Genomic DNA, 13,829 nt, shown 5'->3' on the forward strand with positions numbered 1-13,829 from the left:
TATGTAAAGTATGCAAACCAACATTATATCCTGAAATCAATGCCAGTGCAATCAGTTATGTTACATTGTATGTTGTTATAGCAGATGTGGTGGGTTGTAATTGAGATTCAGGTCTGAATTTGATCCTAAATCAAGAGCAGTAACAAGTGGAGGGGACTTCAAATTTATCTACATTTTTATACAGTTAATGTTTTTGATGGTTGTTGTCTCAGTTAAATGTGTCATAATTTACCTGTAGAGAACCTAATACGGGTTTTATCCTGGTTTTAGCCTCACCCACTTAATAAGTCCTCTAATGACAAACAAAAACAAAGCCCTGTGGCTTTTACTGGCCATAGTCATAGTGTTTTTCTGAGGAAATACTGTGTGGTGTGTAGTGACATGAATTCCTGTTTGTGCTGAAGTGTTTTTTTGGAAGATGGAGGAGAGGGACCGGGGGAGATGGGAGAGGGAGAAAGCTGCTTTACGGGTTTAGTGGTGCACCACAGTACACACCGTCTGGTATTTTTCGAATTATGCTAAGCTGCATTTGCCGAGGGCTTGCCAAAGTTAGCATTTATGAACCCAATGTAGCAGCTCATGCTGTGCTGGTTCCACGGTTGAAGACCTCTCCCCCTTCCCCAGCACACACACTCACACACACACACGCACTTGGACACACACACACACGTTTCTCACTTTGTCAGAGATGTAAGGGGCTACAGGAGAGAGAGGGGTGGGGGCTCGGGCTCAGACAGATCTCTAATTCCAGCAGATCCGCTGATTAAAGACAAAATCTTTGAAAGCACAGACAGTCCTTTCCTCATGGCAACCCCCCTCCTCTGGAATAGGAAGGCCTCCTGCTTGGTGAGAATAATGTCCCATAATACCCTCGTGGCTTGCAAATATTTGGCAGGGGAACTGGTGTGGTGCCTCAGTGTGCACATGCACTGTATATCTGTGTGTGTTCATCAACTGTAAACACAAAAAAACTTGAAAAAGAAATAAATATGCTGTCTTTCACTGGATGTGGCAACAAAAGTCCCATATTCTTTCAGCAGTGTGATCACAAATGTGTCCTGGACAAAAGACCCACCTGTGAAGTAGCACTGGCAAAAACAACATTTGGTTTCTGCAAACAGAATTGATATGTTTATTTGCATGTAGAGCGAGGAAGTGAGATCCAGCCAGTGATCACCAGGGACAAGTGTGGAGATGCATTCTAATGTCAGGTGTGACGTAATATGAGCCGTCCACTTGTCATCGCAACACCCGAAACAGATGTTAATACAGCGTCTGAACTGGGCCTCAGATGTGTACATTAAATATATACATGTAGCCACAGCCAATTAGCATAGCTTAGCATAAAGACTGTAAACGGCTAGTTTAATTCTATTTGAGATCGACTAATACCTGAAGTACTCATGTTCAAATAGACATTAGGTAACATCTCTCCTGTAGGGCCAGAGTTCCCTCTTTGCCCTGCAGTTGCCTCACTTGCCTCCTTTATGTAATCTGAGTTGTTTGTTTTCCGAGGAACCCTGTGAAAACGCATTGAACGCAGTCAGGGGAATGGACTTGTGTGCTCGAATGTTTGCGGTCTTATAATGCCACAGTAGTGGCGAGTCCCAGGGGTTAAGGGTTACGGGGTCACAGCCGAAAATAGGATTCTGTGTGCGCGGGGAGGGGTCAGGTTCCCATAAGGCACCGTTGTGTAAGGGTCTGCTGGGGTGAGCATACGAGGGTCAAAATCGCTTACCCCCAGACATTGTCGATGGGTCAGTCTAGGGCTGGGGCAGTTGACCCCGCTGAGCTCTATCGATCTTGTACATACAGGGACACAGGATAACATTGGGTGCAGAAATGCAAACACACACATTTTATACATATATGCACTCAAATCTAGAGAGGCAATAGTAAGTGTTTGTTCTGAGTCTATGAAAGGGGTGGGCAGACTCCATCGGCTCGCTCCCCCTCTGGGCACCATGTTCCCTCGCTGGATGAAAGAACCCAGTCTTGCGCGGTTGGCCAGTGACAGAAAGGGTTTTCTTTGTGTTATGTAATTACACCATTGTGTTAGCCCTTTACCCCAACTTGAATTAAGAGCCACTCTCAAAAGCTCAACCTGTTCTCGTGATGCAGGCTGGTGCCGCTCGGATTCCAGAGACTTTATAGTGCTCTTACTCAGAAATCAATCCACCGTCTACAGTCAGTCCAGAATGCTGCCACACAGCTTTTGACAATTCAAAAAATGAAACCATATCACCTCTGTTTTAGCATCCTTGAACTGGGTGCCTGTTTGTTTTAGGATCGATTTTAAAATTCTTTTAGTAAGTTGTAAAGCCAGACATGTGCTGGCCCCTTCCTTTATTTCAGACCTGTTATCTCCCAAAGGAGCAGTCCCCAGGAGCTGCTAGCTGATGCATTTCAAAGATGGCTAGTTATTTGTACGATCCATCCATTCATCCATCCATCATCTATACAACTTCCAGGGTAGTGACAGGAGCTGGAGCCTTTTCCCAGCTGACAGTGAGGTATACCCTGCACAGGTCAAGAATTTTTATTATTATGATGTGAACCAAAATCATCAGGTGTAGTTACATTCACATTTTACTTTCGAATATTTTATATTTTCATGTACATTATCATGCATTTTTAGACATGAGCAGAAGAAGGAACACATGAGCCTGTTTAGTTTTCTCTGAAGTAGGTGGAGGCTCTGGAAGTTTCAAGCTTATGTTGAATTGTTTTACACATACTTATTTAGTTAATTATGGACATTTAGGATGACTCAGCAGGCCCTGTAATAAACACTTATGTGTGATTAATTAAGTGAAATGACTTCCTGGATCTGGCCTTTTCCCAGAATATCTCCTGAGAACATATTTCTGTCCCTGTAAGGAAAGCTTGCATGTCCAGGCCTTCGGAGGTGACATCAGATATTGACGGCAGTGCATTTTCTGGATTGATTTATTCATAGAAGGTGGACAAGGTCTCAAAAGGGTGTGCGCTGATTTTAAATGTGTGCAAGTACAGTCATAAATTGCTGGGCGCTAAATGCAGGTCCTGCACCTACTCCCATGCCCCGGGAACCTTAAACATTTCATTTATTAATGCGTTATTTCATGGTTTAAGGTTCAGCTACTGCAGCGATTTAACTCCTGGAGTGTGTGTTGAGATAATGTTTAATAAATTGTGGGATTAGTTTTGCTCTCTGAAGTTTTTGTTGTTGGTATAAGCCCGTCTTTGCTGTGGCAAGCTTGTGGTAAGACTGTATCAACAAACTTGACTCGTCAACCTTGACAGACAGGAGTGTGGACAGATGCAATGCTGCAGAGTCAAAGTCCACTTGTAAACTGTGGCATTAGTTTTAAAAAAGATTCAGCTCTCTCTCCTTTTTTTTAAACAGTATGTGCATGAATGTGTGTGTCTGCATGTAATTGTCTGTTTCTTTGTGTATGTTTTTGAATGCATGCCTTCATGTCCTCACCAGGCTGCCTCTGCTTATTGTGTAAATAGAGTAAGGACCCATGGAGAAAGAGAGAGAGAGAGCCCTGTGGTCTGGACAGATCTGCTGGATTATGGGCGATCTCGGCTCGAACCAGGTCGGACAAATAGCACGGTGAGGGGTAGCAGGGGGAAGAGAGAGAGAGAGAGAGAAAGCAGCAGCAGGCAGTGAGTGACCTTTGGCACAGTAACTGTACAGTGAAATGCTCCGTGGGTATGGAGGACGTGAAAGAGGAATAAAGCGGTGGATTTACAGCTGCCAGCCAGCTGGGCAGAGGGATGGGACAGTGCCGACATAGGGGCTGGGAGGGAGGGTGTCTGTGCACTGGCACTGTGTCTGTGGGATGTTCAGTCTTACTAAGCTACATGAAGCTTTCTGTTGCAATCACATCGCTTAAGGCTTTTCTACACTCCTGTCAAAGCCTCTTGTAACATTATTGTTTTTAGTCTCTTGATGCTGATTCTTGCAAAGATACTGTAGCTGCACAACAATGCAGCTCTTCTGTTTTCCTAGTCGTAGTGTAAAATAACTGGGTTACCAATTGAATCACCTTTACATTTGGCATGTAATTGGGTGGGCTTTTATATACATACTAAAACAAGTTACAGATGAGGTTTTCTCAATATACCTCAAGGATTTAAAAATACAAAGTTACCAATAAATAAGCTCCCATTTATACAGGACTGATGTGCAACAGGGAACCTGGGATATTTTACCAGTTTGTGTTATTTTTTAGCTCAGTAAACTGAAGAGAATGGAGGGAGTTCTTACACAATATCTTGACTTTCTATCCAAACGTATGTTCTTACCAGCGCATTAAAACCATTTCTAACAGGCTATGAAAGCACACAAACACACAGGCACCCGCTTTGATCCTACAACACACCATGCAGACAGACCCCCCACCTTCCAGCCAGTGCAGCAGGCTGCAGCCTAGGGAAGACTAGAGAGGAGGGGGCTTGTGGGAAGTGTGCAACTAGGTCACTGTCAATCCCGTTGTAAGCTTGAATAAATGATAAAAAAAACAAACAAACATTTAGTTACATTAGTTCTAATGCAAAAAATGAAATAGGAATAAGAATGTGTTTTCATTGTAAAGGCTGTTCTGCTAAAACATGCAAAGGTTATATTATCCATAGCACAGAGGGAGAGCAGTCGTCATGGTACCAGTGGGGTGAGGTGCAATGATGGGGTGGGTTAGGTTGGCGCTGTTACTGTTACTTGGGGGATGGGGGTGCTGGCATTATTTCTGGCCCATGCTATTCAGGAACTGAGAGGGCGAAAGAGAGGGGAGGTGGAAAGAAAGTGGAAAAGAGAGCAAGACCACGCACTGGACGTCGAATGAGAGATGGAGGAAAGTAACAGTGAAAGAATCAAGTGTGTTGTCTTTTACGCTGGGGAGCAACGAGGGGAAGGGGTAGAAAAACGATGGAGGTGGTGGAACAAACAGTCTTTCCCTGCATTCAGTCAGAAACATCCAGTGGAAAACTACTAGCACCCCACAAGTACGAGCCCAGCATTGCCCAAAACCTGAATAATATCTGTCCAGAACCGAACACGACGTGGAATATTTTCAAATGTCCCCTATCAACCACAAAATCTGTAAAAAGATGAGAATTTTCATGCATCACTTTGTGATCTTGCCATATTTTATCATCTGAGCCTATTTGCGATCCACCCTGGCTTGCAGTTGTCTCCTCTCTGATCAGACGTATGTTGCAAGGCACCGTTTGTCTCACCCACACACCATGAGACTGTGGAAGGAGGAGGACAGGGGTGTGCATTGAGGATGCGACAACAGTAACAAAGTGCTGCAGCAGGAGGTGGGGACGCAATAACAATCTCTTTGAAGGAGACACAGAAAAGGCAGAAGAATTAGAGCTGTGTACCCAGGCTAACGTGGCAGAGTGTGAAATAATAATCGTTCTCCTGCTCTAGTCGTGTTTCAGCCTCAGAGAGAGCAGGGTTTACTGTGTTGCTCCTATCAGGAGACTGAGGGATAAAGATAGGGTGATCACATGGTGCTTTTGAGTAAACAAGTCTTTCTCCCGCTCTCTCATTGCCTTAATATGATATTTATAACTTGCATACGAAATTAAGCTTCACAAATAATTTATAAATAATTTGCCTTCTGCTGCTTCGCTAGCTCCTCTTTGCTGGGATTTCTTTTCCAGGCACGTCTCTTGCAAGAATGTGCTCAGCTCTTCTTTCTGTTGGTTTAGTGTTGCCAGTAAAAACTGAAGCTCATGTAACTGTTCCAACCGTAAGTCTTTCTGACTATGTGTCAGAGAATCATGTTTAACACCAAACCTAAACAGGTTCATCCGCAGGGGGAGCTTCAATGTTTTTTTAAGTTCTGTAGACGCTTTCTCACAACAGTATTTAATTACTTCAGCAACTTCTTTCTGTTCAAGAAGATTCGATTTAAATGATATTATTCTCAGTGATATTAAAAAGAATTGTATGTATTTTTTTTGCTGAAACTGGAGAATGTATTGAATAGTAGTAATATACAATATTATGGTTTCAGTATTGTATCTTGGCAATATGCTTTCCACAAACCTATGCAATGATATATTTAAGCACCAGGTTTGTTCCTTGCTCTTTAGGGTTAATACACTTCTGTCGTAGGGTATTCTCAATGCAGATAGAGAGCCTTGGGAGAACTTGGACCCCACTCGGACTCATATCCAGCTTCATTTGAGTCGTTACAGAATATTTTCTGACCTGACCAGGAGCGAGAGTCACTAATATTTTATAGATTGTATCGAGCCTCTGGGTAAACTCTGACTCCAACTGTGTATGAAACCCCTCTGCTCCTGGGAGACTGGCATTCAACAATTCCTGTGACCACTCCAAAACCAGCAATCTGAAATTCACACCCACTTCATGCAGTGTTTGGCCAGCTGCTTATGGAGGTGAGAGAACAGGCTGTGCTTGGACCTCTTTTTTAAACTCATTTAGAGACAACTGCAACTGAGCCCTCCACGAGAGACGGTCTGAAAATATGCAGGATTACACCCACATTTCAACAACTATTGTGACAACATGATTTTCTTTGTCCTTGGTTTTGCATATAACTCCCCTACCTCACTGGAGGAGATTCTATGAAGATACCCAGAGATGTAGAAATACCTCAACTTGCACATTTTGCAGGTAAAAATAATTGAATCCATTTTTTATTTACAGGTTTGATTCTCAGAAACAGATGCTCGAACTCCCCCACTAGTGAAACAATTCCAACATCCTTGTGTATTTATGTAAATGGTAAATGTTCTGTATTTATACAGCGCTGTTCTAGTCTTGATGATCACTCAAAGCACTTCACAGTACAGCTTATTGCCATTCACCCATTTACACACACATTCATACAGTGCATCTATGGGCTGACTGGGATCAAACCGCCATTTGGACATAATGACGGAGGATTCAAACAGACACACACACTCAAAAACAATCCCATAAAAGAAATCTTGCTGATACAGAAGCGACCACATATCACCCCACTTGCCTCATACACTCAGACACTTTCAACCATCGACCTGGATGCCATCTGTTCAGGATTAATATGATTGAATTCATAAATTAATGATGAAGCTTATTGTCTAGTGGATTCAGTATCTGAACAAATCAATAAATGCCTTTTATCCTCCACCCTCTTACTCTTTAATGATCTGCCTTTTACTTGATGAAACCGAATGGGGGCTATTGAGCGGTTTCACCATTCACATACTGAGTATTTAGCTGCAGTTCATCTGTGTAGTCACAGGAGGGCGCTCTGCACCAGTCTTTAGCCTGCTGTTGCTCTCCTCTCAAGTTGCTGGATGGGAATTTTCCATGCACTGGGCTGAATGCAGGCAGTGCTCTGGAAGAGTTTAATGTTTTCCTTTTGCCCTGGTCACCGGGCATTCATCCAGCGTGTGCGTGTGTGTGTGTGCGTGTGCGTGTGTGTGTGTGTTTACATGTCTGGGGAGATTTATAGCTGTGAGGATGCAGGATTGAGAGGCATCCGAGGATCAGGTCACAAAGCATGAATAGCCCAGTGGCTGTGGTCCAGGCCTCAGTCTAAGCTAGCCCCTATTAGGATACAAACCACATAGGCTCAACACCAGGCTTAACCAGCGGGAGTACACAAACAAAATATTAGTGACACTCACTCCTGCTCAGATCAGAAAATATTCTGTGAACACTAAAATGAAGCTGGATATGTTTCCAAGCGGAGGCCACAGTTCTGTATTGACTTTACTTAGTATTTCTGCTTTCAGTCTCGGTAGGAGGTGATACTTTCAAACTCTCTAAAGATTTAAACTATTCTCTATTACAATGTCTAAAAATGACTAAACCTGTGTTATATTATTGTTGTTATTATTATTATATATTTTACAGTCAGCCAGTCAGCTGTTTGTAATGGTTACTTATGATGGATCATGATTATTTATTGCAGTTTGTTGGGCAACGTGAATCAAATTTTGATCCCTCACCTCATTCGTGAATATGATTTGCGCCTGAGTCACGTCACGTAGATTTTCATCAGCATATTTTTACTGGTTCTCATATGTGAGGGTTTTATTTGGGATTTGCACATTTGTGACAGAACAGGATTTTTTTTTGTGATTTCACCTTGGCTCTGAAAATGTGATGGATATTTTTAACTTGTTTTCCACATTTATTGGACCAAACAATTATTGATTTACCAAGAAGTAAGTTCACTCCAGAACAACACAGATAAGAGGTCAATATTTTGGTTGCTTAAATGGTCAATCAATGTGAATGGGTTTCAGTGTGTGTTGTGCCAGCACATTTGAGTGCAGGCGTTTCTGTGGGTCTAAAGACTGGAAAGAAAAACATGAAATACACAGCAACACAAACATACTGCTTTCCAGGTCTTGTGCGTCTCCTCCAACCTTGCAAAGACCCCACACTTTGAGACTTGAACTTAGCTGTGTCAGCACTTGATGAATTGTTTCCCCTCACACTGACCAGTGCGCTCATTGTGTGGCACTGCCTGCTCGCCAAATGGTGTTGCTCCAAGCTTTGCCCGTGCAGCGTCATGTTGGCTTAGACCTGGATGTGGTGTTGTTTCAGCGTGTGTGGTATTGTTTCAGGCCCAGTGTGGAGTGGTGGAGGGTATTGTGCTCTCTTCTCGGGTGTATTGTCCCAGGCTGATGTATGCGTGCTTGTTTATGTTACAGGCCAGTTTGTCAGAATGGTGACAGGTTCATGCTACGGGACCTCAGTGTTCCCACAGTCGCTCACCTCTGACCTCGGCTCTTTCGCTCCTATAAGCCAGACTGAATCTGTGCTTGAGTGTGATTGACATGCAGTGTTTGCAAAAAAAAACAACAACTGCACAAGTGGGATTGCTTCACAGTGTTTATTTGAAGTAGGAAAACACACTCTGTCTGTCCTATATCTGGACATGCACCTTCACATGGAGGTTACTTGGTGTCAAATCACACACAGACGCAAAACATACAGACAACATAGTCAGAGGGAGTGAGGTGTAAGTGCTGACTCTGGAGTTAACAATGTCGGAGCTTTTTACATAAAGTTCCCACTTTGATGGATTTTCTAACGTTGTGTTGCTTTGTCTTCTCAAGTCAATGCAGATTAAGTTTTGTCCATGTAAGTGCAATTTGTAGCGAGTGAATCTGCATTAGCATGAGGAGCATCACCTCCAAAACAAAGGTCTTATTTTCATAACTATGCAGCTACATGATGATATATGCTATAAAGATGGAAGCTGCTGTTCTGTGTAACTGTGACAAGAGTTACTGGAGTTACTAATTAATCACAGAGGTCACTGACACATTTCTGTTCTAGAGTGAGAGCAATATATTCAGAAGATATCAGTAGATCATTGTATGATGGGATGACCATGGACTGCATATAAAGATGGGCGACATGCCAGTGCCACAAAATTGAAGCCAAAGTTTCTCAATCACCCCCTGGTGGCTGATTGCAGTATAGCTCATAAACCCCACCTCCTTCATGTTAATTGATGGGACATGGGCCAAACTAAAAAGTCAAATAAATTTTTCAAAGATGTTTTCATTTAAGGTGGTTCTCATCACACTGATGTTTGTCTTAGAGCTTGGTTTGAATCGGTTATTTGATGCTATAAGGGATGAATTGATTGACATGATTGACAGCTGTGACTGACCAGCAATTGGTCAAATCGGTTGGAGCTTGATACCACAGCTCCAACCCTCCTGATCGCTACAGTGGAGACTCTAGTTCCTAACGGCATCATCGGAGTAACATGGCAGCATCGCTATCCAGGATATTTTGGCTTCATTTCTGGACATTCAAAGATGACGTTCAGCACAACGATATGGATATTACATTATTGTCTGTACAGCCAAGACATCCAAATACTGTTTGTGAAATAGGATCTGGACAAAGTGCAAATAGGATCAGTTCACAAATTATCTAAAAATATGCCAGCGTGTTAAAGATGATCTATAGCTGGTAGAAAACATGTGTTTCCACTCTCTGCCCTGCGTGCCATGTGGGTGCTTGTCACACTTGTCTATATCTGCTTGTCTGTGTTTGTGCGTCTGGTTAGTGAAGCTCAGGAGTGTGTGTGTGTGCGCGCATGTGTGTGCGTGTGTGTGTGTGTGTGCGGGTGCTGAGTCTGTCTCTGTTGATTGGGTCACTTCAGATGCCCGTGTCTTAACTAAAAGAAGACTCACGTGTCAAAGAGGAAACGCTGACGTTCCTCTTTTTTTTATTTTTAACAGTTCAACGGTTCTCAAGTTCACAACTGAATAAAGAACGGAAACTTCAGCTCTAAAGTGCAAAGCAAGTGCACCGAGTTGTTTACCCTGTTAATGCTCACACACTTGTACTACATGTCCTAACGCAGTTATTGAAAGTTACATCATGTTGTCATCCATCACCTTGTGGGTTTATTAGACCCCTGCGTGCGGCCAACCACCCACCGTGACACGCTCACACACACACACACACAAACACACACACACACACACACACACACACACACACACCCACCCACCCACCTACACACTAAGTGCCTCTGGAAAACTCTGAAAGCACATCACTTACAGCCTCACACTTTTATGATGTCCTCTCTCACTATAGTTCATGTAAGCATTTCTGTAATTATTTACTGACTTGTTTTGCAGTAATCAAAGAGGCTATCATTTTCATGAGGCCGGTCATCGAACACATTGTGTAACTCACATACTTAGCTGATGTATCTATAAAGGTTGTGTGGAGTAGTTTATCATTTCAACATTCGTGATTTGATTCCTGTTTCAGTTTAGTGAAGATTAACTGCTTCAAGCTCTTTGATCTGCACGGGTGGAGCTGCAAAATGTCACCTGTGACCAAGACTCCTGGTCCTTGGGGTTGATCTGATCACAAGAGAACAGCTTTAAGTTAATCACTTCCCACCTGGCATCAGAATGTGTCTCCACACGCCTCTCCAGTGACCAGTTGGGATTGAGTAAAAGTAAATGCAAATATTTTTGGAGAATGTCTGCTGAGTACACAGTCCTCAGTGTTGCACAGAACATATTTGCATTCACACCTCCAAAAGAATGTGCACAAATGTGACTCAGACCACCTCTGAAAATGGTCTGGATCGGGGATGCAATCACCAGGTCTCAACACAGCCTAAGTAAAAGGACTTGTTTGTAGAATTTAGTGGCAACTAGTGGTAAGGTTGCACATTACAGGCAACCAAAAACATGGAAAGCAAACCTCACCTGAGCCAGTGTTCGATGGGCTGGCAGTGCATCATGGAAGATAACCTGCTCCCTATGTAGATGTGAAAAGCTCATTTTAAGTGAACAGTGAAAATTACACTTATTGACATTTCTGTATTGACCCTTTACCATCCTGTGGCACAGTTCTATCAAACATCTAAATATGTACAGAAAACAGGATATTTATGGCTCCTTATGGGCTCTAATACATCAAATAATGAATAACAATGCACAAATTAACATGAAGGCTTACTGTGAGCGAACGGTACGCCTCTGCTGAAAATACCAAGTATAATCTCTGAGGCCAAAGAAGAAAAAAACTCATTAGACAGTTTCTAAATATGTAGAAATGTTTGGAAACAATGTAATCCCTTGTGTAATGAGTGGGAGGGAGGGAAGGAGTGGGTGAAATGGAGAAAGGTGAATGGAGGAGCACAGGAGGGATAGTAAGAAAGAAATAGGGATTGAGGAGAAAGGGGGATAAAGGCAACTAGATAACAAAGAACGCAGGGAAAAAAAAGTATTTCTGACGATATAAAACAATATATGAAACAAGAAAAGATTTGGTCCCACTTTTCTTTGAGCCTAGAAGTGCAGGAATAGCAGGGGTCAAGCTTGGATAAACTCTTGAGAGAACAGAAGTATTCAGGACACAGGGAGATCGATGGTTAGAGAAACAAAAGAACAACTTCTCCATCTGGTTCCTGAATAGTCTTTTTTTGCTGGCAGGTTGCCACACCTTGTCCGTTCCCCCTGCAGGTTTCTAGGCATCTAGTCGCGTTGTACTAAACACTCAGAGGCCCTTAGGAAACCAGGCATGTAAAGGTTGGCAGCTAACCAAAACAAAATATATGTAAAATATATGTAAAGCTTACTCGCTTTTTTTTTTTCCTCTTACCTCCCTCCTTCTTTTTCGTCCTGGTAAATATCTGTAAGCTCTAAAATAACATCAGCCTTCATCAGCATAATCTGAAAATTATGGGGGTTTACATATCTGCTGTGAGACCAGATCCCCTCTTGACCCACATGAGCTTATTCGGACGAGAGCCCCCCCACCACCACCACCACCACCACCCTCGGGACGTCAGTCGGCGACACGCTCCCAGCCGTTCATTGGCTTGTTTTAAGGGAGTGTCAGTGGCCCGTTGGCTCACGCCTCGTCACTTGACGTCAGAAAAAGGAGGAGGGGAAGGAAGGAACTCTATAAGGACCCTTTGTCATAAATTTTTCACAGTGCCGGGCCTGATGCGGCGACAGGAGAGAAAGCAAACAAGTGATGTTTTGCTTATGTAATGCGTTCCCTTTGTGCCGATGTCCAGCCAGCGAGCAACAAATCAAGTCACAAGTCGAGGCGTTGTCGTGTTAGTCTTGAGCATCAGACTAAGAGGTGAAATGGCCTGATGTTGCAGTCCGTCATAAGTGGCCTTGACAATGTGTAGATTAAGCTGAGTATAGGCGGTTAGGTTGGTTCATAGATAACCTATTTTTTCACCTTCTTTATTGCATTCAACACAAAAACTTAAGTCTTTTATCAGTTGCTCTATTGCCCATCTGTCATTTTCTTTGTCAGTTATGTGCGTTGTCTTATCTTCATCTGGGGGCTTTTCTTAGTTTTCTTTCCAGGGTTGCCCTGCAGTGAAAACCACACCACTCTCACATGTTTTTATCTTGTGTGGTTTTGCTACCTGAACTTACAGCCAATTGGTGTCATATGATCATGTGCTTAATGTCTCATGTGTGTGTCTGCTTTGTATTGTTATTGTCTCCTTACAATTTAATGGAATGCAAATAATGCAAATACAGTCATAATAAAGTTTTATGGTTCTTGTTTTGGGGGGTAATATTTCTGACTATAAACTCAAGTCTAAAACCTTCAAAATAAAAGATGGATGATGGAGTAGTTTTGTGGTGAAGAAATTGACATGTTGGTCATAACTTACTGTCATTATGGTCTGAGATAAATAAATAAGGTCTAATTCATTTTACATTTTGATGCAGAAAATGCTTCTTAGGCAAAAAGTGCTCAGTGCTGCCACTTTCAGCTTTTCCAGATGTAAGGATATGCAATTTTACAATATTCAATTGTATATTGAAAATTGCCAAAATCAAATTGTGGTGGTGATATTATTGAATCAGTGACTCCGCTTGTCTTTAGGAATATGGGTCAGCAGGGTTTGGTTATATATGGGTGAAGAAAGCTGGGGAAAAAAAGATGAGTGGGTGCTGTTTGACCAGTGGACATCTGTGAAATTCCACGAGCGTCTGCGTGTTTCTGAGAGCAGGTGTGTGAAGGTAACCATCCAGCCGGGACGCTCATCGAACAACGCTGTCATCGCTCCCCCCGTCTCCGAAGTTTTCTCCCTTGTCATACACGCGAGAAAAAACAGAATAGTAGTGCGCTCATGCCATATCTGTACCCACACAGGCTTGTTTTCATGCCCCATTTGATGTGGTCGCGCCACAACGATGCTCTTTAGCCAAAGACACACTGTTTACTGTCAGCTGATGTTGCACAGGGTGGTTATGTTCCTCTTGATAAGGTGCGTGTTTGCTCAAGGTTTTTCTTTTTTAAGACGCTACTGGTTCACAGTTGCAAACAACACCGGTGT

At 42.8% G+C, this 13,829-nt stretch overlaps 1 protein-coding gene across 1 annotated transcript in view; it reads left to right on the plus strand.

The window, feature by feature from the left end:
• The window catches only part of sesn1 (sestrin 1), a 47,653-nt gene that overhangs the window by 2,037 nt on the left and 31,787 nt on the right, over window positions 1-13,829 (plus strand). The gene's annotated exons all lie outside the window — the stretch shown is intronic.

This window comes from Paralichthys olivaceus, chromosome 19 (assembly GCF_024713975.1).
Source record: "Paralichthys olivaceus isolate ysfri-2021 chromosome 19, ASM2471397v2, whole genome shotgun sequence".
NCBI classification, from domain to species: domain Eukaryota; kingdom Metazoa; phylum Chordata; class Actinopteri; order Pleuronectiformes; family Paralichthyidae; genus Paralichthys; species Paralichthys olivaceus.